The following is a 26,086-nucleotide window of genomic DNA, read 5'->3' on the forward strand; positions in this document are numbered from 1 at the left end:
CGCTGCAGCTCACAGCACAGATGGGAAGTGATTTCGTGCTTCTCTCCGGGCCGTGTGCCTAGCAGAGTGGGTGCAGCGTTTGGTAAGCAGGACTGCTTGCAGCATCTTAGGACCGTCCCTGCCCACCGAGCAGCCAACCAGGATGGTAGCTCAGCCCAATAATAAAGGAGAAGGACAAAGTTGAAGGAAAGGAAGATACTGCATCTGTAAAAAGGCAGCAGAAAGAAGGTAGACAGCCACCCTGATAAGAAAGAACCAGGGTAGGGGCTCCGGAAGGACAGGGGACCTGAGCCCTTTGCTCCCAGCTGTTTTTGCAGGAGAGCGAGTGGCCCTGCCCTCCACCCGGAACTGGCCACAACCGGACTGGCCTCCAGGCACCTCTGGGTACCGTCATTTCTTCCTGTGTCTGTGTGCAGCTTCTGTTTGCGGACACATCCTCGACCTACCTCTCAAGGCCTTAGCTTCAGGGTGGGCGCTAGTTGGCAAGGGGGTGCCTTGTTCTTGTCAGCTTAGCATTAGAAGGGGGCTTCTGGACTCTGTTGTCCTCTGTAATGACCCCAGAGTGAATAACACAGTGACTCTGAGTGTGTATGTGTAGTGCTTCGAGCCAACCCGGCGGCGTCACACCGTCCCTGGGCTTTAACTGCTGCTTCGCAGTCACTTTGGGGCTTTCCTTTCCTGCTGGGTGGAGTGGTTTCCTGGACCCACACTGCAGTTGTAACCACTCTGCATGGCCCTGCTGGTCTCTCCTCGTGGGAAGTGCAACCTAACAGACTTACAACAAAAATTCTGACCAGTCTACACCCAGTCGGTCCTCAATTTCCATGCAAGAGATCCATCTACTTCTAATTCTTGTGAATATTTTTTTCATTACTTACCTCTGTTTTGAAAAATAACACCCTTAAACTGCCATTTCTTGGTTGATTTTACGATAACACTGTGAAAGGTGAGGATTTAAGTCCTTAACTGGAACACACTCTGCTCCCTGGCCCCTTGCAATGCCCCAGAACCCAGTGCTTTTTGGGTAAAGCAGTAGTCAGGGTTGTCATCTTTGCAACTGAGCTGCATTGTTTACCCTAATTACCTTATTTCCCAGGGTTAATAGGAATAGTTGTTTTTTAGATACTTCATCCTCCAACTTCCTTAGAACTATGGTCATTTTAATTTATATAAATATATGCTTCTTTCTGTTTTGTCTCTCCCTTCTCCTTCCATCCCTCTCTTTCTCCCTTCCTTCCTTTCTTCTCTTTTCTTCATCCTCCTCTCTTTCTCTCTCTCCTCCTCTCCTCTCCTCTAGCCTGTCTGCCTGCCTTCCTTCCTTCCTTCCTTCCTTCCTTCCTTCCTTCCTTCCTTCCTTCTTTGATGTGTCCTTTATGGCACCTTCTATTCCTCTTGCCTCACTCCTGGTTAACTGCTTTCTAGGTCCACCTTTTCCTTTATTAACACTCAAGACAGGCCTCTGTTTGTCTTCTGTGTTGAGTCTTCTATTTTGCAGACCTTCCATCTTTTTCTTGATTTTTATTCTCATTTTGTTGGATCATATCATATCTGTAGTTAAAAGAAAAGTAAAGTTGTTCTGATACATTCCATATTTTTATTTTTCTCTCAAAAATGTTCATTGATTTGCCCAGCTTTAGAATTCCAGGTAAGAAAATAATTTCCTTGGCACGGAGAAGGTGTTTCCTCACTGCTTGGTTTTGCTTGAGGAGAGGCCAGCTTTGATTTCTAGGCACTTTTATGGAAGCTTTCTTTTTGTAAAATTTTCTAGCACATCTTTTTTTGTGAACGCATTTTAGTTCCCAACAGGGGTCTGCTGTTCCCCACCTTTCGCTGTGACATCCTTTCCTTGTTTCACATATTTAATATCTTCTTTTTGAGGCATTCATTACTTAAAATGTCCACACATTTACTATTTGCAATAGGCACTGTATTCACATGATAAACAAGTCAGACGAGAAGAGTATTCAGCGGAAAGCAAGTATCCCTTCCTCCCTAAACACCTGCCATCCTCTCCCTCCTCCAGGGTCCTTTCGCTGTGGCCAGTAAGTGGCCTTCACAGGAATCCTCGTCACTGCTGGGAGGTAAAGTCTGGCTGCCTGTTCTGGGATTTGCTGGGCAAAGGAGTTAGGGTCCCAGGGCTAGGGGTCAACTGTCAGGTAACCCTGCCTTGCATGTGCTGGTCACTCACACTCTTCACTATGCAGACTCCAAAGCCTCTTCCCTTTAGCTGCTCCAGGATGGGCTTTTGCTCCCACTTTTCTTGGGACAGAGGAGGGGTAGACTGTGGCAGGGAACCTGGAGGGCCGAGTGTTTCTTAAGAGAGGAAGTTTCAACTCTTCTGTCTGTTTTCAGCAGTGACCTTCACCTCACTTTCAAGGAGCTTGGTTCCTCCCATGTCTCAGTCTGTCTCAGACGCTGCAGCCTTCTGCTCGTCATTTCGAGTGTTTGGTGTCAGTGTTCCTTTTAGGTATTGAGGGGTCCAGTACAATCCAGAGGCAAATCTTTCAGAACCTCTCATTCAGGCCAAAGTTGACTCTCTCTGTTGATTCCATGCCAGCAGGGAGCTAGGAGGATTTGGAGAAGACTGTTTCACTTTCCTTGCTCCTGCCCAGTCTCCCTTCTTCGGGTTCCTTCAAGATGGAGGAAGAAGGACAAAGGAGAATGTGAGAGAAAAGCTCCTTTAACTCGACAAGGACTGCTGGTTCCTTTCAGCTCTCAGGTTTCCTGCGTCATGGCGGGCGTCCAGGCGATGCTATGTCCGTGGGCCTCTTGTGGGTGTTTGGAGTCTCTCTGCAGGGACTTTTCTTCCCTCTTCTACAGAGTCTGTCACCTCTCCACCTCTTCCCTGTGTTCCACCCACAGAGGCTCTTTCTACTGAAGTCTTAGCCCTGGAAAGTCGCTCTCTTGGGCAATGCATTTGTGTTTTCTCCATGTCCTTCGTCTTCCTGTGTCAACCTACTCTACCGGAATGTGACACGACTCCATGAACCACCTCTCTTCACCCGGCTTGCATGACCACCCTGGCCAGCAGCTGTTCTCACTTCTGCAAATGAGGCGAAACATCAGGATGTATGCCGCAAATCCAGGGGCAAAGCCCAAGAGTCTCGCCCTCTGCCAGTAGTAGTGTAGTTTTGGCCATGGGCTCTGTTTCTCAGCGAGAACACTGCACGGACCCTGGCCTTCCAGGCCGTATCTTTTCAGTCTTTCTGAGACCTTATCTCGAGGATCCTTATTTGCCTCAAGGAGAGAGAAGAGGTGAAATGAGTCTTTGTATTTACAGTGAATGTATTAAAAGTCGTCATCCAGAGAACTCTGTGGTTCTCCCACTTATACTACTGTTGATAAATATTGTTTATTGATAAATAGTTTGATAACCTGCTAACAAGTCTTATTTGGGTACATCTGTACCTTCTTTATTGCTATATTATTATTTTTTAAAAAATTCTTTAATTGGTACATTTTAGGTATACAATACATTTTCCTATCTGTACCTTCTTTTCTTTATATTTTGCTTCCACCCAAGGTCTGTTCACTTCCTGTCCTGTGTTGTATGCCAGGAGGCTGTCCCTGTGGATCCCACCACGTGGGCTCCACCCTCTGGTCAGGTCTGGCCAACAAGAGGTCAGTGAGAGGAAGAGAGGGGAGAGAGGTCAGTGTTTCACTTCCGTTTCCTCCCGGAAGTATCCTGTGGCCATAGCTCCACCGTGCAGCCCCTGCTTCCAGGTCAGGACTCGCCGAGCTTCGGGAAGGCGATTTCCTTCTTCAGGGTGTGTGGTGGTAGCATCTCCCCATTACCACAGCATCTGGGTTCTTCCCCATTCTTTTTTTTTGTTGTTGTTCTCTTAACACAGTCCAAAATTTACATAAGCTCCTGTTTCTTTGAATTCTCTTCATTTGACTGATTTGGAGTGAATCTTTTTCCTACCAGGATTCGGAAACATACAATAGGAAGTCTTGGTAATATATCAAGACTTTCTTAACTTTCAAAGGGAAATTGTCACAATTTCCCTTAAAACATTCAGTATCTATTATTTCTTTGAGATTAATTTTTTCTCCACTGCCATGATATTATGGAAGGACAGATATTTTCATATCAACTTTCATCCCTGTTACTCAGCTTCGAGGACCAGGAAAAGCCCCATCCATTTCTAGTTTCATGAGTTCTTGTCCCATGCAGGTTCATGGAATGAACCTTCTGTGCTGGACACTGTCTAGAAGTCCCCACTACTTGGATATTTGCAGAAGAGAAAGAAAAGAAAGAGATTTCATGGGTCATTTTGGGGGTGGGGAACGGGGAAGGGAGGAATGAGCAACCACCTGTTAGAAGTCTCTGGCTGTGCAGCAGTGATGCTATGACATTCCCGGAAAATACTGAGAGAAATGCATCTTGTCAGGGAGCCGACCTCCCTACTGTCCCCAAAGGACAGAGGAGAATAACTTCAGCAGGTGTTCAGAAGCTGCTGCCAGCAGGAAAAATAATTAGATATGGCAGGGCAACATCCTGGAATCTGTGTACAAACCATCTTGTCTGCTCGATCGACATTTTGAGTGTGTGCTCTTGGAGAAATGGGTTTGCTTTCAAAAGACTCAATCGTAAAGTTGTGATACAACCTTCTGTGCTTTTAATCTCAAGTACACATGCTCCTGTCATGTATATCCTTAGGTTTAATAATGGCCTCCCTCAGGTTTAAAGCCAAGCAAGTGTATGTAAACTAGGAATGAATGTTCACTGCTAGTGACTTTGGTGGGAAGAAGTGGATTTGTGTTGGAAATTCTGTCACTTATATGTACCCTAGCATGGGCTGTATTTCATTTTTCTCTGCTCTGCTGTGCACCTGACATGTGGTGCTACTCACAAATATTCATTAGTTTAATTTTTTTTGGTACCGGGCATTGAACTCAGGTCCTTGCGCTTGCGTGGCAGGTGGTGAAACCACTGAGCTAAATCCCTGGCCCTGTTAGTTTAATTTTTAACTGCAGTTTGGATGGTTATTTTCTACACCTGTCCTCATAAAATTAACTTCTATTCAAGGAGCTTCTAAAATAGCGGGGCTCAGGAAAGAAGGGTAACCTTTGCAAAAATTTGCTCAGGGGCATGTAATTTAAAATGCTTTCTTGCAGACTACTCCAAAGATCTATGTAAATATGTCAAGTTTATTTGTTTATAGTCTAGTTACAGTAGTTAGGAGACTCTTGGAAAAGCGTCAGTGGATGTTCAGTAGTTTCAGGTGTAGTTTTAGATGTTTTATGATTTAGTCAGCATATAGATTTCATAAAACTTCTTCATATCTGTTTGCTTCAGTGTATTTTATTTATTCAAAAAGCACATTTATGAAGGGTGAGGAAATTAGTATAGGGCATACAGGTTTTAGCTACATGTTTGTCTTAGAAATGAAGCTCAAGAAGCCTTATGTTTTCAAGGGCTTACAGTTGTATGGATGCATTTGTGTGAGTGTGTGTGTGAGCTGCCCAGGCCGAGAGTAGACAGTGTGGCAAACACTGTGTCCAGGCAGAGAAAACTACACCCAAGTCCAGAGACCTCGGTGTGTCTGACATACGGAGAGGGGCTAAGTGAGAAATGATTTTCCCTCTTAGCAAAATTCCCTCTCTCACTGACAAAACCTTTGGCAATGACATTAAAACAGTAACAGGGACTTTCAGATCTTAGAGCAGCATTTACCCAATACTTCATGTTGCTCACTGTGCTCAGCACTTGATATGTACTATATTACTTTATTTAATCCTCACAAAGGCACTTGGGGCAGGCTCTGTACTTTTTATCTAAAACACAGGATCAGAGATGTTAAGAACCAGGTCGGACAATGGTTAAGCTGTGGATCCCAGGTCTGGGTAAGCTCTCCTTGCTCAAAGCCTGTTCTCTCAGGCACTGTGTTCTCCTCGGTTTCTGGTCTGTCTGGGTCTAGGAGTTAACAGGGTGACTCGGCACACAGCTCACTCCAGGCAACAGTGTATGCTTATAGAGCCTTAATCTTAAAAATTAAAAATATGGTCTATCCTGAATGCATTGTTCATCGCATCTGTAATACATATAGAATAATTTTAAATACTAAATAAGTATACTAACAAATAATACGGAACATGTGGACCCAATGCATAGCTTTCAGGTTTGAGGAAAGATTAACAAGGCCATAGAATTAGAGTATGAATTATTATTGCTGGATCTATGGACTAAAGGAAAACTATTATATCGTCTGAGTTGTCTAGGGAGGCCTCTGTGAACTGCAGTTATTTGAAATGAGTCCGATGCTAAAAGGCCACGCATGGTGTTATTTTCAACATTTCAGGCAAACCTTGGCTTCCGTGTGTTTGACATCTCAAATCCCTTCTAAGTTCCTCACTGTGATCCAGCTTGGTCTGTTTACCGAATCTAAATCTCTGGAAAATTTGTTCCTGCAGAAGATCTAGAAAAGATGATTTATCTCCTCGCGGCCCATTTGTCATCCACCTCCACCTTCCCAGCCGTGTCTCACCGAGGCTTCCATCATCGGGCCGCCGCCGCTGGGAATAGCCCTCCTGCCTTCGCTCCTTCCTTGCGGTCCTTCCTGTTAACTCCCTGACCCTGTCCACAGAGCACACCGGGCCGGCCGGCACGAGCCCTTTATGCACGCGTCTTCCGCGTCCTTCTTCCCAGGCCCATCTCCCTCCTCCTCATTTTCCTCCTCTCTTCTCATTTCAGACGTTCACTTGGCTTTGCATTTCCAGACAGTAACGACAGATCCAGATTTACAGTGTGGAGTCACCCAGTTCTTTGCCTCGTTCTCTCTTCCTCCTCTTGCAGTCTGGTGCAAGCAGACGGATCCACGGCGCTCTGCTTGCCTCCTCTTTCGCCTCCACAGCTGCCTTACTTCCTGCATGGTTTTACTGCTCTGGAGGAGGCTGAGCCGTTGCCAAGTGACCCAGAGGATACAGCCATGTCTTTCCCTCCCCGCACCCTGGGGACAGTATTTAGACTTTATGGAGTGTGAGGTTTGGTTTTCGGATACTGTCCGTCTCTTTTGGTTTAGTGAACCTCTTTGGAAGAGTGGACATTAAGATCTCTAGGCTAGGCACTATTCTATAATTTTCTTGTCTTTGTGGGTCTCAGATAAACGTGCCAATCTACATATGAGGTTAATGAAAAATGATATGCAGTATCTCTATATTGAAACATTAAAATTAGTCAGGCACAGTGGTGCAAGCTTGTAATCCTGGCACACTGAGAGGCTGAGGCAAGAGGCTGACACATTTGAGTGCAGCCCGGGCAGAGTAGCAATTTAGTGAGACCCTGTTTTATAGACAAAAAGGGGGTGGGCGGGGTGGGATTTAATTCAGTGAGAAGGCCCTGGATTCAATCCCCATTTCTGACAAAAATTAAATTTCTTTCATAAAGTAATTTACACGCATTAAGAACAGTATAAAGTCTTCAGTGAGATCAGTGTTAGTATATTTTCAGGGTTCCATTTTGTTTATTTTTATTTGCTTCAGACTTAAAAATTTTGTTTCTTTTAGTTTGTGCTGCTGTATAATTGCGAATATTGTGTATGCAATTTTGTGTTTTTTGCCATTTAGTGTAATTACTAAATTAGTTTTTCATAGTCTACGATGGTCGTAATTTTTTTAAACTGCACACTGTTCAGTGGTGTGTAGAGTATAATTTAGTCAACAATTTACCAGTGGTTGGATCCCTACTTTTTAGTATGTGAGGTTTGCCTGGTCCAAGTGCTTATCTGACCAGCTTTCTTTCATCATCCAGTGACTTTCCAGGTGACCATCTTGCCTTTACCGCAGGGTCCTCCTGTGTGAGGGCTCAGGGGACACAAGAAGGGACACTTGCAGCAATCTGCAGGGGCTGAGGACCCCTCCCCATCTCTGTTACGCTGTGGCACCCAGGAAGAGCTGTGGGAAGCCCTGGGGTCGCCTCTGAGGAGAGAGGGTTGGAAAGGGAGGTCCTGGCATTTCCTGAAGGAAAGTACAGACTGGGCACAGCCCCCAGGCAAGTTGCTGGGCACCTGGACCTGACTTGGAAATGTTCTGCTGGTTCCTGGGGGTGAGCATTTCATCCGGATGCTTGTTGGCAAGACAGAGTCGCATAACACCACTAGAGGCATCTGATTTTAGGGATGTGTTAGGACTGCAAGTAACAGAAAACAAAATGAAACCAGTGTAAGCAAACAAATCCACATTTTAATCTCCCGTGCGGGAACATTCGGAGGGTGAGCTTCAGGCTGGCTTAACTGGGTCCTGTGGCTCTCTGGGTTTGCTCCTCCTCCGGGGATGGCTTTGTCTTCAGGCTGGCTTCCTTCAGGGGCAAAATGACTGCAGTTACGTTAAGCCTCACAGTTCCATTTCATGGCTTTCAGAGAAAGTGAAAACTTTTCTTGTGGTTTTTTATTAAAAATGAGAAAAATTATTTCCCAGGAGTTCTAAGTAAACCTTTCTTTGTATTTCAGTGGTCTAAATTAGATTACATGTCCGTTTCTGTACTAATCCTTGGGGTCGGGCCAATGCCCTGTGCTGATTGGCTCTTGTTTGTATTCACCACCCAATCACTGCCAGATGTGTTGGAGGATTATTTTTAAGCCAATCAGGTTCACTCCCGCAGCTCTGATGCACAAAGGCTACATGGAGCAAGAGGGAAAGGAACACGGATGTTGTACAAATATAATTGATAGTAATTGCCAGGCTGGAGCTGCTGTCTACATGGGATTTTAAAATGCTGAAAACTTAGAAAATGTTCACACAGCTGGAATAGATGAGAAATCCAATTTGAACATGAGGATGAAAAACCTGGTGTGATTTAATTTTGGAGAAGAGTGGTTAAGGAGATACGATCTTTATGTGGGTCTGGGAGCAGGTTTCCAGGGTGCCAGGTCTCCTTGTCACTTGCTAGCTTTGTGCTGCAGAGCATGTTCCTTCATCCCCTCTGCTCCAGCTTCCTCACCTGTGAGATAAGGCAGAGAGGTTCTACTGCACAGGGCAGCTGTAGGGCCAAAGGGATGAGTACACGTGAAGCTTTAGAAACCTCTGATTTACAGTCGTATACCTGAAAGTTACTCTCAATATTTTATTTTCATTATGTATTCTTTACTTTTGGTTTTAATCTTTATTTCAATTTTAAAAATATTTATTTTAATGTGATATAGGTAGATATTAACAAAGAAAGTAGAAAAATCACTCTTCTTACTTTTATGCAAAAATAAAACAAAATTTCATAACAAAACAATTAGATAATAACAATAGTTAATACAGTATACTGCGTATCATGATCTTAAAAGAATAGCCAAAATGTTACTCAAGATACAAGTCATAAACAAAAAAGATTCTCCCTTACATAGAAGAAACAAACGAATAAAAGAACAAAACTTTCTTTTCAATGAACAAAAGAAACGAGCAGTATAAATGAAACAAACTAGCAATTATCTTAAAATATTTTTGAAACAACAGAATAGACAACATGGGGAGTTTTTTGAGTTTCTCTCTATTTATCTACTTTATATTTTGCTCTCTCTCCCTCTCTGTTTCTCTCTCTCTCTCTTCATATGTGTGTGTGTGTGTGTGTGTGTGTGTATTTTGAGTTTCTCATGTAAGACAAATCATGCAATACTTAAGCTAGTGTGTCCGACTTATTTCACTTAATATTATGGTCCCAAGTTTCACACATTTTCCTATGAATGCGTCAAGTTTTTCCTTCTTTATGACAGAGTAGTACTCCATTGTGTAATGAATACCACATTTTCTTTATCCATTCATATATTGATATCCATATATGCTGTTTTCAAGACCTAGCTATTATAAATTGTGCTACTATAAACATGGCCTTGCAGGTATCCCTGTAATATTCAAGTATTTATACCATGTATTTGTATAGAAAATTATTTAAAAGAGGTATAATTTGATATAAAATTACTTTTTCAAGTATCTAGGAAATATAATGCATAAGTGATGCATAGGTTGTGTCACTCTATGTGTGAATGTGTGGGGAAGGAGAGAGAATATGTGACAAAGTTTGTCTATACCTCTTCAACTCTATTCAGTTTTATGTGCCTTTTCCGTTATAAAAGCAGGGCAGACTGCTGGCTGTCACGTCTGCTGTCTGCTCCCAGAGGTGGGTGAGCTTGAGGTGAGACTGATGACATCACGTGTGCCCATGAGAGGGTGACAAGGGCTATTCCTCACCCAGCCAGGCTTCCTGCAGAAGGTAGGCTGCTTCCTGTGCAGGAAGAGCGTACCAGGGAGAGGAAGGTCTTGCCCTTGGGCACGAGGGCGGGTGGGCTCTTTCCCAAGGACAAGGAGTGTGGTCTGCACCTCCCACCTGTACTGAAGGACCCACCTTCCTGTCCCCTGTCCTAGTCAGCTCACCAGGATGACAGGGCCAGTGGTGATGGGATTTGGGGCCAATAGCCATCAAACCTCATACATGTGGATTCTGAATTATAAATTTGGGAAACATGGAAGGCATAGCAATCATAATGCAGAAATTAAAATCTTTGGTAGTTACCCAGCCCAGGCACACTTATATGCATGTTTTAGTTTGAATTATTATCTATTTGGGCTACTCCCAGTGTTTTGAAGTTCCAGACTTGATTTCTTCTTCACCATCACGAACCATTGTGTGTCTCATATTGTGTGTGCTGAGCCAGACAAAGGCTCTTGAGCTGTAAATCTCCTGGAAAAAATCAAACTGTTTTATGGGTTTTCCTCTTTTAAACTGTAAGCCATTTGAGATTATCCATAGTAATGTTTAACAGATAACGTCAGTTTCAATGTATCAGCCAAACGACAATGTGACTTCTGGTCATGTCATTTCAGTCTGGAGCCGGACAATTAACATCAGCCAGGTGGACAAAGCCAGAGCTAAGATGATGTGAAGCATTTGTATTCTTCGCAGTCTTATTGATTGTCCATTTTAATTCAGAGTTATTAACTTTGTTTCATGTTTGTAACTTTGTTTTGTTCGGTGTACTGACATTTTTTCTGAACTGAACTGGACTGAATCTGGGTCAAATGACTCCAGAGGGTGCTAAATATAACCTAGCTTTAGGTAATGATTTTTCCCTCTTCATAGAAAACATCCAAAAAATTGATATTTGAAGCTTCCTGCCCAAAAAATGTAAGTCCTTTTTTAAAAGGTAGTTTTATCTGATGGTATGAATACAAGGTTATCAGGGTGTGGAGCATTAACCAGGCCAGAAAAATTCTTAAGCCTATTCTAATCTCACTGTAAAGTTTTAAAAAGTGCATAGAAGACTCTGCACGCATGCTACACTGACAGCTCTAAGCGACTGGCAGGGAATCAAGTAGAGCTTACACGTGGAAAGTGTTGCCATACACTTATTTAATCACTCACAGCGTGGTTGCTGATTGTCTGGAGAAAACAAGGACCAATGTATTGGCCCCAATTCACGGAATTTCACTCTAGTGGACATTGCAGACAATTAAAAGGCAAATGCACGGAGTGTGCTAGACATTCAGGTCCAGTGCCCAAGACACACCGTGAACCTTGTTCATACAGTCGCCATTTCATGGGACTCTTCCCTTTATGTCTGGCTTGGTGTTAACCTCTCGGGCCTCGGTTTTCTCATCTTTTGCATCAGTTTGATTATATATAACTCATAGATGGTTTTTGTAAGGATTTAATGAAATTCTACATGCAGAATGCCCCACGCAGTGTTATGCATACTAGCTGCTTGGTGTGTGGCAGCTTTTATTGTTATTATTGTGCTCAGAATCGCGATCATCGTCATTGTACAACCATTCATCCTAAAAAGGCTTCAGAAATATTGTCTCAAAATTGGTAAGCATGAAGTATAATTTAATTATGATTTCATTATGATACTTACTCCCTTACTCTGGACCCTTGGGTGAGGTTTCATTTCATATTTCATGAAGACCACATCACTTCTCATTTTGAGGTCCTCAACAATCTGTTCTCAAAGCTCCCTTTCCAGTGGGACATATGTACACCTCATTAGCTGCTCTCCTGCACACCCTGTATCTGTCTGCTTCCACTACTCCAAGTTTTAAGAACACAATAGAGACTCGTATTTATCGTGCACTTATTAAACACCATGCACCGTGGAAAGCACTTGAAATGAATCATCACATTTAGTTTCAACAGCAAGCCTGTGATTTATTCTTATTTCCCTCATTTGTAAATGAGAACTGGCCCAGCGGTACAGCTCATGAGACAGGTTGGTGTTCTGGTGGTCAGTTTGTGTGCCAACCCCCAGCGAGTGTACTCTCTGGCCTGCAGGTGACCTGGCTGATGACCCCACTCATCCTTGGGTGCATTGAAACCTCAGCTTCTGCAGGGATCTTCCTCAGTTATCTCAGCTAAAGTTAACCTTTTCCATCCCCATGGGTGGGGCTTGAGTTTAAGCTTTATTACAGTGTCTATCATGTTTTGCTCTCTGTCCCTGTTTTTTGTATAACTCTCCTGAATGCCACTGTGAACGAACAGAGTAGGCTCCTTGTCCTAACTGGCTTTGTGTTCCTCGAAGGACCATACAACGTGCTTTGTAGTTCAGAGCTAGTCAGTGGATGCCTGTGGTGTTAAATGGAATGTCTGAGTTCTAGAAATATTTTGCTATCCATGCTGAAGTGTCTTTGATGAGTGTGGCCTCAGAAAGAGACAGAAACTGTAGAACGGAAAGGGCAGGGTACTCTTTACACAAAGGGTAACATTTCTTCCTGCCACAGTGTGACTGCGGACCCCACGGCCAGGCCTCAGAGCTCTGTGACCCCTGTGCTCTCCTTGCTAAACTGGACTGTCCTGGACTGTACTGCAGGGCTGGAGGCTCAAGAAGCAAAACCTGCTTGTGTTGGTCTCCCAGAGTCACCGATACCTAGGGCTGCAGCGGGACGGGACAGGGTGAGTGCTCAGTGATTGTATCAGCGATGTTGACATTGACCAACTACTGAGGTTCCTTAAACCCTTGAGAGGCAGATGGACTATCAGTAAGTCAGACAGTGGATCAAACAAACAGGACTGATTATCTAAAATATGTCATTTCAGTAGTAACTTATCTCCCTCGGCTGGCGCAGTGCATTGTTTTTGTTTTTGAGGAATGTATTCACTTTTGCTTCTGTGCTGTTGTCAAAATACAAAGCAAGTCAGAAAGGAGCATGTCTCTCTGTCTTCGTGCTGTGATGACTCTGACCTCGTGACTCCCCTCTCCCCTGGCCCGCCGCCTTGCTGTAATCTTTGCTTGGTCTCTGGGGCAGGCCTCTCAGGGTAAGGCCTTCTCTGAAGCCCACATTTCACTGGCACCAGCCTTGGAGATGGAATCCAGGGAGATAACCCCACGCACCAGCCACCTCCCAAGATTTACAAAAATAGGGTTTTGAAAGTGACTTTGCCAGGAGCCCGGAATGGTCCTGGAAGTCACCAGAGTAACGAGTCATTTCAGTGCATTTCCAAATGGCAACGAGAAGCTTCGGATTTAAAGAAAATACCCATTTTGGAAAACACCTTTCTAGGGTTTCTGAGTGGATTTTCTCTCGGACAAAACGGCAGCACTGTGATTCAGAGTCCGTGTCCTCTCACCGCCTCGTCTCGGGTATAGTGGGAGGAGACACAGGATGGGCTGGCAGTGAGCAGAAAAGAATCAGAAGTTGCCTTTGGGGTCCTAACAATCCGTTTTCTTTATCTTTGTTATCTTGAAGTTTTTGTGAATGCTCACAAGGAAGCAGGTTTACTGAAACACTTCACGAAGTGTATTAATAAAGTGAGCTCATTTGAGACACCAGGAAACAGGAAACATCAGAAAGACTTTCTTCCTTGCCCTTGGAATTGATGTGTGGTTCCTGGTGGGAGGCTTGCAAGGGCTTGTGGGTCTTCATTCTCTACTAGATGTGGTCACAGAAGCCAGACAGTGAAAACAGAGCTTCTTCCAAGTCACTAAGGCCAACTAGGGGTTCTGGATAGCAAACCGGACCCAGAAGCACTAGAAAACACCTTCCTCTTGAAGGAAAACACTCCAGGAGTCATTAGGGGTTTCCATTTTCAAGCTATCATGTGACTTTTGTCTTCTCCTAAGCATATGTCAGCTACCCACGTTGTGGTCAGTCATAGGAAGGCTGGGTAAGATGTTCATTTTGTCGTATGCAGAAAAGCTGTTTCTTCTGCTCAATGCTCTGAAACAGAAAGCCGTGTTAAGAATGTCTGCTGCAGAGCTGCCCCCAGTGTGAAGACTCAGTAACTCAGGAAGGCCGACGTCCGCTAGAGAGGCAGGCCAGCTAGACTCAGGCCGTACAGAGCTCCTGAGGATATTTTTCATCTTGTTCGTGTAGCTCATTTCTGACTTTCTTCCCCTTTACGGTGCTCACAGAGTAAACCTACGTCTGAATGACTTTCTGAGCCATGAACTTTAGAGTTCTCTTTTCCTCTTTTCCACCCCTTCTTGTGCTGTGTGGCTTTAAAACAGAAATGTCCCCTCGTCCTCAGCTCACTTGTCCCTTGCCACCTCCTTTGCCCCATGGGGTCTGCCCCTCTATCATCTTTCCGTGCTGCTGAACTCTTACCGCTTCTGAAGCACTTTGGCATGAAGGCGATACGAAATTGTAAAGAGCTTTTATCGCAGGCTTCTGCCAATATGTCTCAGTCTCGACGCAAGACACCTCTTCTATTTCAGTGCTGTGATGGGAACAGAGCCTCCCCAGGAGGCACCACGCTCAGACAGCATGTGCGATTGCACCCGGCCTGCTGGGGCCCGAGCGTGGAGCATCTGCCACATTAGGCAGTTGTGGCGATGCACAGAACAGTGGTCAGGGCCTTGGTTCTTGGAGTGTGGTCTGGGACCTCACCTGGAACTTGTGAGAAATGCAGAACCTCAAGCCCTGTCTTAGTATTTTGAATCAAAAGCTGCATTTTAACAAGCACTCCAGGGGCTGCAGCACAGGTCACTAGTACACTGGACACCTGCTATTCTTAGCTGGCCTGCATTCCTTACTCTGGTAACCATGTCTCCTTCCCTTTCTTAAAATAGCTGCTCCTTTCTCTCTCCCACTGTGTGATTCTGGTGGGGTGGCCAATCACAGGGCAATGACATTTTGGCCCCAGAGGGTAGACACACAATTCAGGTCTGGACACATAATTCATGCTGCAGTGATTGGTCCAGGGATTGTCACAGGGGACCCACGTGGGTCAGTCAGGACCCTATTCTGTGTTTCTTCTTACTGAAGTTGGAGAGAGAAGTCTTTTTCCTCTGGAGCCATGAATGTGGGATGAGGTAAATGTGAAGTGGTCCACGGTGCTTCACAGCTAAGAGGGGAAAACCTGTGCAGCATGACCGGGGAGGAGAAGGGAGGCCAGGGATGGCTTCTGGTGCCCAGTCCCTGCCTGTGGTTGGCCCCAGAGAATGTCATTTCCGCTCGGCCTCGTGTGAGTCGGGCTGCTACCCTTCTTACACAGGAGGCAGAGGTCCCCCGCAACAGGAGAGGACAGTCGCTGTGAGAAGATGAAGCTGGTAAATCCTGGTCATGACACAAAAACCCAGAGCAAGTTCTGTCTTCCAGCAAGTTGTTCACCTGCACTCTACTCTTCTTTCTTCTATAATAGTAAGAAATTCCTATAAGATTTTTGAAAAGTTTAAATGAAAATAAGAATGAAGCATGAGCAAAAATGTGGTGAATATTAAATTGAAAACATCGATTACAGTAAAAGATGCATTGCCTGGAGTCCCCCTCAAAATCTCCCCTTGTTTGGAAAACACTTTTCCTATCATTCTTGCCGCTTTCTGCAGCAGCTTTGGAGTCCTCTTTCATGAATGTCTTTATGAGATGTGATAAAAAGTACAGTGAATGCTGCTGCCAAGTCCCATCCAACAGAAAGGCAGCTCATAGAAACACGACACTGTGACTTCATCCACCTTATTCAAGGGATCTGGCACATGGTGCCTTTGGTCTCTTCCCCAAAGTCAAAACAAGCATGAAAGGTCAACACTTGGAATCGATTCAGGACATTGAGGCAGCTAGGACAGTGCAACTAAAGCCACTCAGGAAAGAGGACTCCAGAGCTGCTGCAGAAAGTGGCAAAAATGATGGGGTAAATGCATTTCAGGCTAAAGTGAGTATTTTGAGAGGGATTAATGGCCACATGTGTTTCACTATAATACATTTTTAAAATCAAAACTTTCACCATAGTTTTCAATAACACTCTGTGCACAACAACTAACATGGTGACTGATGTATAGCAAAGTCCAGGGTTGTCTGCTATCAGTGTTTTCATTAATCATTCCTGTGTTATCCCCACCTCACATAGCTCCTTTAGGACAGTAGACTCCCTTTAAGCCAGGGATCTGAATGTCCCTTTACCATTTTGTGTCTCTGTAACTGGCTTGAGTTCTGCAGTAAAAATGGAACAGCCACAGCTTGGATCTGGGGTGTCTCCCAAAGGCCTGGATGTTAAGGGTTCGGTCCTCACCCTGGAGCTCTTGGATGTGGTGCAAACGTTTAACTGGAGGGACTCTGCCGGAGGTTCTAGGTCACTGGGCATGTTGTCCAAGGGCCCGTGGGGCTCGGGTCTCTTCTGCTCTTTGGTTTCTGTCCCCAGACGGACACTGTCTCTACTGTGATGTCAGCCACCACCAGGAGTGGCCACCTCCTCTGGATAGCCCTCTTCTGGGTCTGCTTCTTCTACAGCACTCACTGGTTGTGAATGTGCATAGCAGTTCTCCTCTACAACCTTCGGCGGCTGCTGTCTTGTGGCCCCTGCACATTCTCAGATATTTTCATCTTAGTAGCTAGAAGTCTCAGGGGAGTTTGATTATGATTTTCTCACAGAGGACTCTCCCTTGACTTGAGATTGCCAAGCCTCCCAAAATGACAGCTCCTGGGCTGGGGTGTGCTTGGGAATGAGGTGCTTACCCACCGTGCGTGAGATCATGGGTTAGGTCCCTGGCACTGCCCCCCTACCAAAAAAGTCAAAATGGCAGCTCCTTTAAGTACGTTGGTGAAAGCTTTCTGTCTTGCTTTAGGCAAATCGACTTGCGGTGTGACATTTTGGAGGAGTGTCACTTCATTCAGTTGCTTTCTCTGCCTTGAACACAGGGACCCTTGGCAGCCTCGGGCTGCTGAAGGGAGGCAGGCATTCCCTCTGCCCAAGCCAGAGTTGGGGGTCCAGCCTTGAGCAAGGGCCAAAGCCCTCTTCCGGGCCTCCTCATAGGCCAGTGGTGACATCTTAGGAAATCAAAGTAGTCGTTTCTTAAAGAAGAAACTAGGTTACAGTTTCACACTTACTTTGCACTATGCTTTCCTCTGACAGCAGCAAAATTGATTGAAAAATAATGATCCCAGGGCAAGTAGAAAGTATGCTCTGAATCAATAAAGACTAATTAAAATTTTCTCAGATTTAAAAAGTTTTATAGACTTAATTATGTGAGTGGTGACATGTACAGGGCAGCGACAATTCTGGTTTTGTTTTCACTTCATGCGTTCTTGTTGAATGACAAGCTTGTATGAGGCCCAGGGATAGGAGATGTAAAGTTGGATGAGACTTTATTTTCATCTTCAGATATTTAAAAACCTGAACTATTTTGAAATCTAAGCATATCAGATTAGAGAAAGCTTCCTCTAGTATTCACCTATCTCTATGATGGCGGAGCAGCAATATTATAAATGTTTACAGTGACTTTTAGATAATACTCCTCAGACTTACTGCTTCCTCTCCTGTCATTAGCATTCTGGTAACCCATCATGCATAGGTTTTATTTATATGGTAGTTCTTTTCAATTGTAAGAGCAACTTGGGCCTTGTAAAATTGAGGAGAGAGCTACTTTCTTTATGGGTATTTTGCATGGTAAATACTTTGCGTGTGGTATGTCAGTAGTGTGTATCTTATCACTGGCCAAAATACATGGAGACAGAACATGAGACAGTGCAGTATTTCTCACACATCTTTCCATTATTGTCCTTTTGAGTGGAAAAATGAAATGAAATAAAAATTCTCCCCAATGAGAGAAATTAAATATTAAGGAATCAGACTTTCTCAGATGGAGTTTTGGTTTTGGAGGGGCCAAAAACTATGGTATTATCTAAGAAATATGTATCTCCTGAAAAATTTTTTGGAAGCGATATTGCCTGTGCTGAAAATGAATGCTATAATGAAAATCAGCTTGTCTTTAAGAGTCAAAAAGACTTGACTTCAAAGACCAGCTCTACCATTAATTTGTGGGTTGCTTGGGGTTCACAGTTTAAACTTTCTGACCCTCAGTTTTCCTGTGTGGGTTGGGAGAACGATACCTATTTGCAAGAGTCTTGCGAGGACTGGATATCATTTCTGCAAGGTGCCTGGCTGTTTAATGTGGAGTCATAATTGTCAGTGATGCTAATTAGTCTAAATATCATTCCTTGATCGTGACAGATCAATGGGATGCTGTATTTATTTAATGCCTACATAGCGATGCAGTAATCATTTCGCCTATAGACCAGTGCTTCTCAAACTTAGCTGCACATTAAAACCAGCTGAGGATTTGGTAAGAATTCCCAAGTCCAGGCCCACTCAGGACCAATTAATTCACGATCTCTGGGGTGGAACAAAGGCATCCACATTGTTGGAGATCCTGGGTGATTCCAGTATGAAGACAAGTATGGAAATCCCTGCTCTGGACATCCAGAGCTTTCATCTGAAGGACAAACTACCTGAAATTCCAAAACAAACAGTCGTAGCATCGAAGGAATTGCAGTGGCTTGGATTATTCCTGCACCAAATAAGTTACTATTAAATAAATGCTTTTTTCCTAAAAATATATTTTAATGAAGTATGACATTAAAATGGGTAAGTTTTTCCTTGATTGTTACTGTTTTAGAACACCATGAGCAAGCGAGCTCCAGGGAGCACAGCCTTTGTGACATGTGGAATTTTCTCTTTGAAGAGAAAACACATTTTCCAGCTTGGGGCATAGCTTGGGGCTAGACAGCATATCACAGCTAAGAAGTAGGCTTATGATATATTTCTCCTTTCCTTGAGTGGCATGTCACATGTCACAAGAGATTGGCTTAATTATGTCTTCCTGGCACTGACCAGGTGAAGGAAGATTTCCATCCTGGGAAGTACAGAAATAAATGCTCCACCTTGCATATAATACAGAGCATGTGAAATTCTCAGCATCCTATGATTGGGTTTCCAGACTTTCAGTTAGAGATGCCTGTGCATAAAGTAAGAATCTGATTCTACACTCCATGGATGCTGTCAGCGATGGAATGTCAGAAAGACCTCACTCAGAATGGGAGTCTATGAAGAAACAAACTTGTCTTCCTAGATGCCCAGCTCAGTCTTCATTACAGATGACATGTCTGTCCATATAGGGAGAAATAACTTTGAAATTCAGGCCCCAAATATAAATGGACAGAAGACAGAATTTCAGTTACATGAATATTTAATAGCTATATGATGTATTTTTGATGACTGTCATATGAGATGCACTATTGCCTACTATTAGAAGTAATTGATCATTGAACAGAGGTTTGATGTCTTCAGTAACTGTCTGTTCTGATCACTGCATTGTTCACGGGTTAGGAGTGGAGGGAGCCCTTTAGAACAAACTAGCAGAGCTGCTGCAAGAACTGACCAACAGGGATTGATTCCTGTCCCAGGATACTGCAAGAGGGTCAGAGATAATGGTAATACTAAATTTGAAAAGATTTATTAAAATTAATTAATTAAGCCTTGTGGTGTTGGGGATTGAACCCAGAGCCTTTGCGCTGAACTACATCCGTGAACCACCCCTTCCTCTTTTCTATTTTCTTTTTTGAGCCAGGGTCTCTCTTCGTTGCTGATTTGCCTGGGTTCGGCTCAAACTAGTGATCTTCCTGCCTCAGTCTTGCAGGAATTTTAAAATTTTATCTTTTAACTGATACATATTAATTATACATATTTATGGGATGCAATATGATGATTTAATGTAAGTATACAATGGACAGTGATGAAGTTACGGTAATTAGTATTTTCATTTCCTTAAACTTTATCATTTTTTTGTGTTTGGAGCCTTCAGCTCCTCTCTACTAGTTCTTTGTAAAATAGATAAGTTGTAAACTATAGTTGTCCTACTCTGTCACAGAACATTGAACAAATCCTTCCTGTCTAACTGTATTTTGTTACCCAGAAATCATTTTCTATGTAGATTTTATCACTGCTTTCCCAGGCAGCCACTCAATTCTTAAAAATAATTCAGTCAAAACTTCTGGTATTAACACAAAGACATGTCTGTAAACCAAATTCAGAAGAGCTCTACGAATAGTGAGGAAAATCAGTTTTAATTATAGGGAAATACTTCCTTTGCTTAACTGCCATTTCAGGAAATTCCATATCTCCTTTGAGTGTATGCAAAATGGGCAGTTCAAATAGAGGTAAACTTTCCAAACAGATTAATTCCTACTGGTAAATATAAAGTATAAAAAATTTTATAAAAACTTTTCAATTTGAGCTTAGGAACAGAAATTGAATGTAGACAAAACATAAATGCCTGCTATGCTCTCAATTTTTCTTTGTTTTAAAATTATATTCTTATTTTGTGTTTCTCATATTTACACTGATTTTTGTATTTGAGTAATTCATTTCCTTATAGTTTTCCTTACAAACAGTTTTATATTTTTAAAGTATTTCATAGTTGCTTCTCTTGCTAGTTGGATAGGTAAAGGCTGTATCATTTGAAAGTAAACATCTGAAATTTCTGTGCACTTGCATAGCTTTCATTAACTGTCAGTCGTTTTGAAAGATCTTTCTTATTTGCAATGAGGAGCTGTTCATTGACTTCTGTGGATGAAATTTCTTGAATCAGTAGTTTGGAAATTGTTGTAGTTGTCAGAGAAATTAATTAGCATTAATTTACTGAATTGTTACAGAATCTAGAGCGAGTTTTGCCATTTTATTACATGTGAAAAGTGTTGGAAAGGGAGTAACCTGGGTCTTTAAAACAAGAATTAGTTTTTCTCATTATTGAAAACTGAAGCTTTTATGTTCCATTAAAATCCCATTTTTAGTTGAACTAAAATAACATTTCCCAAAGATACATGGAGTTCTTAATTACTTACAATCCAAGTAAAGTATTCACCAGTGGATTTACCAGTGAGGTAGAATTTTGAAACTTAATGTATTTTACCCGGAAGTTAAAGCAGGTGCCTTGACACCTGCCTGGAGAAGCATTGTATCAATGAAGCTGCTAATGTATTTGGGGAAATAACCAAGATGGTGTGGGATTTCCAGAGGAGGTGGTGGTTCCAGTTCTCTCTTACAAGGGCATGAGTTTGTTGGCAAGAATGACAACATATTACTTTTTATTTTATTAAAAGATGCACAGAACTTATTCATTCATTCACTCATTTAACACATATCAATGAACCATCTATCATTTACTGGCCCCAGTTTTGAAGTGTTAAAGAAAGGTCTTTTTCAACCCATTTGAAATAATATCCATCGAAATACACCAGCACATTCACACACACACACGCACACACACATGCGCGCACACGCGCACACACACACACACAGAGCTCCTTTTGAGGCATGTAGTAAAAAAAGAAAGAAGAGAAAAGAAGAGAGCTCATTTAGGTACTTGAGGATGGACAATGAGTTGATTGTTCAGTCTGTAGAAAAGAGAAATACATATTGAGAGTAAAATTTAATTTGGTATGTCGTTTTTGTTTCTTCTGAGCTTTACAGAAATATCTCCCCAGTAGTAACAAATACTGATAACAGAAGAGAGAAATGGATTTTCTTTGAAGAACAGAAGAAAGGCTTCTAAGGGTTGAACAGATGCAGGATTTACTTAACCAATACGAATGGAGGCCCTCTATGGAAAATAATGAGCAAACAAACAAAGACTGCTCTCCCCCAGACAAGTCCCTTGATTCTAATTTCTGAAACTTATGCAGCTATATAGTCTCCTAGCACCTAAAAGAGAATAATTCTGAACTTACCCATGCTTGTCAATTAATACCCCACATGAAGTTCAAATCCCTCTTTCTGTGGCTCCATAAACAATGGAAAGAAGTATTACTTATTTCGTTGAACCACACTAGTAGTATTACCGTTGATGGTCTTACTAATAATAGGAATTATTGTTGATAGAATATCAACAATAATACATTGACACTAATATTTAATTTAATGTTATTAATAAATAATAGTGACAATAACACTTTGCCCAATGGGAAAAATAATTCTAGAAATGATTTGAGTATTAATTCTAGGAGTATTTTTAGTTATTTGTGGTCAAAGTTGTTTTCTCATTAATAATTTAGCTTTTGAGTTCAGATTAAGAATGTAAATTGTAAAATTCTTTTGTTCTGTCAGAAGGTCTCTTGCTAGAGGTGGTGTAGCTAGAGCTGGGAATTGATACTTCTTTCTCTTTTTTTTGCTCAGAAACAAGAAGATTTAACCAGAATCTGTCTCCAGCAGAAAGGAGAGGGTGGAGTTCTTCGTCCTCCGTCTGAGTCAGGACTAAGAACTCACGGAAGCCAGAGGCACGAAGGCTCTGGAGAGCTGAGACCTTGATCCGAGGTAATTAACATTTTCAAACATGCACCAGAACCTCATAAGCAGAGCTTCGCTTTCTGAGCTTATTTTAATGAAAGAAAGCTTCTTTCCTTGAGTGTGTAGGTGGGTGAGGGCAGAGATTCTGAAAGTGTGGGCCGATGGGAACCTGCTGAGGTCAGGCATATGGCTATCAGTTAAGAGTCATTTTAAAAAATAAAAGCAAGTAGTTTTAAAGTAAAAATGCCTCTCAAGAAATAGGTTGGAAAACAAAAATCCTTTAATCGTCTTCCCCTCAGCACTGAAAAGTACTAACTTATCGGCATATAGTCTTCTAGTCTTCTTCCTACATATATGCAATTTATTTACCAAATGGAATCATACTCTAACTTCTGTAGGATATCTTTTCCATCTAAATATATGCAATACATATTTTGTACATCAGTAGATCTGTCTATAATTCACAACTGCGTATTATTCCAAAGTCTATCTTTCACCAAATGGGATCTTTACTTAACTTCTTGTTTTTGCATATTCAGATCACACATTTTTCAAAAGACTTGTTTATTTCCTTTACTTAAGGAAGGACTTCTCAGTGTCAGGCTTCCTGATATTTTGGGACAGGAAAATACCTTACTGTCTTGGGGCCATCCTCGGCACCATTCCTGCCTCCACCTGCCGGAGGACAATGGTACTCAGAGTTATTAACCCAAAAATATATCCAGGTAGTTCCTTTTTCCCAATCAAGAATCATTGATTTAAGTGAAGAAAGAAAAATAAATAAATAAATAAATACATATTTTGGAAGCAGCCAGATTGGCTTTCAAATTTAACTCTCCCCTTTACTAGTTGTGTATTCTTGGTTAAATGAGTGACAAAACTAAGATCCGGAATCAGAATTGGTGTAATTTGAGATGTTTTCGTAATTCTCCATATATCCTAGTGTGTCCTTCACTGGACTATCAAGACTCAGTAGGTTCTGAAGTCCTCCTGGCGTGGAGCGAATCCTCTAGATTTTGACATGGTATCTTCATAAACCACCAGCCCCACCAGTCCTTCTCTGAAGGAAATATTGGGCATATCAAGCTGTATGGAGTGTTCACCTCTCAGCAGATGGTCTGACCTGAGGGAAATGCAGGTAGACTGGGCACAGATGGGAGGCGCTGGACGGAAGACACGCACGAAGAGGCCATGAGTTGTGGGGTTGAGCACTCGCTCTGGCCAGGCTAGGCAGGAAGGAGATGTGGAAGACTTCAGAGTTGAAAGCAGCTCAACACACAGCTGTGGGAAAGCAGGGCTGTGGGCTTTGATGACAGGAGTTTGTGGTCATACTTTGTAGGTGTTGCCATTAATGTGATTTACATCCAGGACTCTGTGTGCCTATGTTCAGAATTTCAAACTAATAAGACAATGGACCAGGTTTAGTTTGGGTCAGATTTCCATGTCTGGAGCCGTCAGCTCTTTCCAAGGTGTCAGTCATGGAAAAAGGAGGACTCACGCCCCTGCCTACATTTGGGTTTATTCCCCAAAGGGGAAAATTTCATGCTAAGGAGTTACTGTTGGAGTTACTGTCTGCCAGAGCTGTAAGACAGGACAGGCTGCTTTGAAGATGGGAGCTTAGGGGAAAGTGGCTAAGGGCGTCAACAGAAAGACTTTCCACTTGACTCTGAGCTCCAGGTAAGTGGATCTCCCCTTCCAGCCTGTGAGCTTCCTTACCACAGTCCCATGCTGTCTCCATGGAAACCAGATGGAGACACTAAGGATATACGGCAGTTGCTCAGTAAAGATCTTTGAGACCCATGCAGCATCTCCTCCACAAAGCTTTCTCTATGCATTCTCTCATGCCTCAGTTTCCTTGTCTGTGGGCCCACCGCATGCTGTGTTCCTGTCTACCACTTTATTTAATCATATACATTGAGGTTGCTTCATTTGTCTGTCACCCTCACCAGACAGTGAGCCAGGCCCATGACTACTCATCTTTATCACCAAAAGTGGGCCAGGCAGAAAACAGGATCTCATTATGTGTTGGTTGCCTAGAATGTGTCAGATTTCTGTCCTTGTGACCTATGACATGAGGGCACTGGTTCCTGTCTTGTGCGCTTCACCCAATGAGAATAAACAAACCAATGCACGACATGATGAATATCTTGGTCAGGTGTGAATGTTGGCTCCCCAAAGGTATGGACACATGTTAGGAAAAGGTTGGTCTGAAAGCCACCGCTCTTGATGGAACTTCACAGGATTTCTTAGCTTTATTTTTCGCACAGTCAGTATTAACGTGGACTTCCGTGCCCTGGGAGAATGAGTCCTTGGGAGGGCACAGAGCAGTGCTACTTAGCCGCAGTGTGGTTCGGCAGGTCAGAAGCGAGGGCATCGGAGGTCCCAAACACAGCAGAAGCACGGAAGTTGGCAAATAATTTACACTTTGGATATATTTAGAGCCGTCCGGGGCACCTCTGTGACCCTATCACTCTCACTCTCTCCAGCGCTGATAGGCTTTTCAGGAGGAGTAAAGAGTCGGGCATCTCATGTCAGGCGCCCTGGCCGGGAAGATGGCTCACGTGTGGCGCTCATGGGCCGCAATCACTGTCCCAGGTTAGGGCCACAGACTGGTCGCCCGACGGAGCGTGCACACTGCCCGTCTCCTCTGGGGTGCCTGTGCACTTCCTGTTTCTCTAGCCCTAAGGACAAGGAACTGGTTACTTTAACTTTGGGGCCTGGGTAGAAAATATTTGCGGGAAAGGGTGAGGCTCCAGGGCTGCGGTTGCCCCTCTGAGAATTGAGATTCTCCAGTCATGGAAGCCGGAGGTGTCTGTCTGCATTTCCTCTCAGGGAACAGCAGCGCACACCCAGGCCTTTCTGTTTGACTCTGATAACACTTCCGGCAGGGAGGGCTGTGTGTGTACCACGTAGACACAATCCAGGATTTCTCACTTCAGAAAGCGTTCTACTGCTGCCTTACTCGGTCCGGTTGCATCTGTCCGCCTTTCCTAATTTGGATCATGACATCTTTGCTTGATCTGTGTGTGTCCATTTTCACTTAGACTCACCTCTTGGCAAACAATTAAGGAGTCTGTTCTCCTAGTATTACCTTTTATAGTCTTGCTTTCTTCTCCTCTTTCCTGCTGTCCTGATATCCTGTCCTCCACTGTAGGTCTGACACGTTTTGTCCTTTAACTCCATCCTCTCTCCCGATTCCTCAGCTCCACCTCACCTCCTTCAAGGAGCCCTCGATGGCTGTCTCACTGTCCAGCAGCCCTGGAGGGTCCACAGCCCGCGCCTCCGTCTGCGTGCCTGTCTGTTTCCTGCTTCGTGTTTCCGGTGTGACCCCTCAGCCTCAGCCGAGGCCCTGCGGAAGGAGTGTGTCGCTGCCCGTGCTCGGTCTTCAGGCAGGGAGAGCATGGAGAGAGAGCACCCCACACCGAGGCCTCCAGCTGTTCGGTTACGGGCTGGGCAGTAGATATTGGGCTTTGCGGCCATAAGCTCTCTGCCGCCTTGCCATCTGGATACGACCAAACAAAGGCGTGTGGCTCTGTCCCAACAGCACCTTACTTATATGCTCTGAAATTTGATATACTGTTCACAAAATAATATTTTCACCCCCCCCATCATTAA

General features: G+C 43.4%; 1 long non-coding RNA gene across 2 annotated transcripts in view; it reads left to right on the plus strand.

Moving 5' to 3' along the window:
- Nucleotides 1-26,086, plus strand: part of LOC110346262 (uncharacterized) — a 120,308-nt gene that overhangs the window by 49,557 nt on the left and 44,665 nt on the right. Inside the window, exons 1-3 of one of the 2 annotated variants that reach the window (XR_015446365.1) lie at nucleotides 15,053-15,230; nucleotides 15,413-15,558; nucleotides 22,361-22,498. This is a non-coding gene — a long non-coding RNA (uncharacterized LOC110346262). Of the gene's footprint in view, nucleotides 1-15,052; nucleotides 15,231-15,412; nucleotides 15,559-22,360; nucleotides 22,499-26,086 lie in introns of those variants that run through there. The other variant, XR_002390188.2, reaches the window with a different exon arrangement.

Source organism: Heterocephalus glaber, unplaced genomic scaffold (assembly GCF_053883595.1).
Source record: "Heterocephalus glaber isolate CG9 unplaced genomic scaffold, H.glaber_assembly_v1.0 deba00001688, whole genome shotgun sequence".
NCBI classification, from domain to species: Eukaryota; Metazoa; Chordata; class Mammalia; order Rodentia; family Bathyergidae; genus Heterocephalus; species Heterocephalus glaber.